Source organism: Petromyzon marinus, unplaced genomic scaffold, assembly GCF_048934315.1.
Source record: "Petromyzon marinus isolate PM22_M1 ecotype Great Lakes invasive population unplaced genomic scaffold, UKy_Petmar_22M1.pri1.0 PM_G_Scaffold_111, whole genome shotgun sequence".
Lineage (NCBI taxonomy): Eukaryota > Metazoa > Chordata > Hyperoartia > Petromyzontiformes > Petromyzontidae > Petromyzon > Petromyzon marinus.
The window spans coordinates 185,001-187,500 of record NW_027422664.1 but is presented as its reverse complement, the minus strand read 5'-3'; positions in this window follow the sequence as shown (position 1 = coordinate 187,500).

The window sequence follows — 2,500 nt, the reverse complement described above, 5'->3', positions numbered from 1 at the left end:
CACATTGCATGCGAACCGCATGAAACTTCCAGAGGCATTTGCAGCAGGAATGCATGTGCACTCAAAAAATGTGATATTTTTCACGGAGAGACCCCGTGAAACGCTAGAAGTGGGCGGGGATGTCTCTCTTGTGGCTCACGGGGCTGTTAGGGTGGCACAGAAATCCCTCGGAATGGGAAAACGGGTCATTTTCGTGTCGCCACATTGCATACGAACCGCATGAAACTTCCAGAGGCATTTGCAGCAGGAATGCATGTGCACTCAAAAAAGTGAATATTTCTCACGGATAGACCCCGTGATACGCTAGAAATTGGCGGGGATGTCTCTCTTGTGGCTCACGGGGCTGTTAGGGTGGCACAGAAATCCCTCGGAATGGGAAAACGGGTCATTTTCGTGTCGCCACATTGCATGCGAACCGCATGCAACTTCCAGAGGCATTTGCAGCAGAAATGCATGTGCAGTCAAAAAAAAATTGATATTTTTCACGGATAGACCCCGTGAAACGCTAGAAATTGGCGGGGATGTGTCTCTTGTGGCTCACGGGGCTGTTCGGGTCGCACAGAAATCCCTGGGAATGGGAAAACGGGTCATTTTCGTGTTGCCACATTGCGTACGAACCGCATGAAACTTCCAGAGGCATTTGCAGCAGGAATGCATGTGCACTCAAAAACTTCTATATGTTTCACGGATAGACCCCGTGAAACGCTAGAAATTGGCGGGGATGTGTCTCTTGTGGCTCACGGGGCTGTTAGGGTGGCACAGAACTCCCTCGGAATGGGAAAAGGGGTCATTTTCGTGTTGCCACATTGCATAGGAACGCCATGAAACTTCCAGAGGCATTTGCAGCAGAAAGGCACGTGCACTCAAAAATTTTAATATTTTTCACGCATAGACCCCGTCAAACGCTAGAAGTTGGCGGGGATGTCTCTCTTGTGGCTCACGGGGCTGTTAGGGTCGCACAGAAATGCCTCGGAATGGGAAAACGGGTCATTTTTGTGTGGCCACATTGCATAGGAACGGCATGAAACTTCCAGAGGCATTTGCAGCAGGAATGCATGTGCACTCAAAAACGTCTATATTTTTCACGGATAGACCCCGTGAAACGCTATAAATTGGCGGGGATGTCTCTCTTGTGGCTCACGGGCGCTGTTAGTTAGGGTCGCACAGAAATCCCTCGGAATGGGAAAAGGGGTCATTTTCGTGTTGCCACATTGCGTACGAACGGCATGAAACTTCCAGAGGCATCTGCAGCAGAAATGCATGTGCACTCAAAAACGTCTATATTTTTCACGGATAGACCCCGTGAAACGCTAGAAATTGGCGGGGATGTGTCTCTTGTGGCTCACGGGGCTGTTAGGGTCGCACAGAAATCCCTCGGAATGGGAAAACGGGTCATTTTCGTGTTGCCACAATTGGCATACGAACGGCATGAAACTTCCAGAGGCATTTGCAGCAGAAATGCATGTGCACTCAAAAACGTGAATATTTTTTCACGGATAGACCCCGTCAAACGCTCGAATTTGGCGGGGATGTTTCTCTTGTGGGTCACGGGGCTGTTCGGCTCGCACAGAACTCCCTTGGTCCACCTGATTCGTGCATACAGGCAGCAACTAAAACTCTGTAAACCTGCTGTGAGGACATCTAAACAGTGGACCAGTGAGGCTGTGGAAGATTTGCGGGCGTGCTTAGACTGTACTGACTGGGATATGTTCACGACTGCTACCAATAGTCTGGATGAACTCACAGAGGCTGTGTACATCAGCTTCTGTGAGGACTGCTGTATCCCAACACGTACCAGGGTGAACTTTAACAACAACAAGCCCTGGTTCTCAGCAAAGCTCAAAAGGTTGAGGTTGGAGAAGGAGGAAGCGTTTAGGAGTGGGGATAGAGACAGATTCAAGGAGTCGAAGAACAGGTTTAGCAAAGCGGTGAGAGAGGCTAAACGACTGTACTCAGAGACACTAAAACACCAGTTCTCTACTAACGACGCTGCTTCTGTCTGCCAAAGGGCTCAGGCACATCACCAACTACAAACCCAGAGCGCCCCACACCACTAACGACTCCCGCCTAGCCAACGACCTGAACGAGTTCTACCGTAGATTTGAAAGACAATTGGACTGTCCTGAACCACCCCTTCCCACCCAAGAGGCCCCATCCCCCACCCATACTACAGAAACGACTCTCTCCTTTCAGGAGGGAGAAGTTAATGGGCTTTTCAAGAGGCAGAATCCACGCAAAGCAGCCGGGCCGGACTCTGTCTCTCCAGCCACCCTCAGGCACTGCGCTGGCCAGCTGTCTCCGGTGTTCACCAACATCTTTAACACCTCCCTGGAGACATGCCATGTACCAGCCTGTCTCAAGTCCTCCACCATCATCGCTGTGCCCAAAAAGCTAAGGCCAACAGGACTAAATGATTACAGACCGGTCGCCCTTACATCTGTGGTAATGAAGTCTTTTGAGCGCCTGCTCCTGGCACACCTCAAAGCCATCACAGACCCTC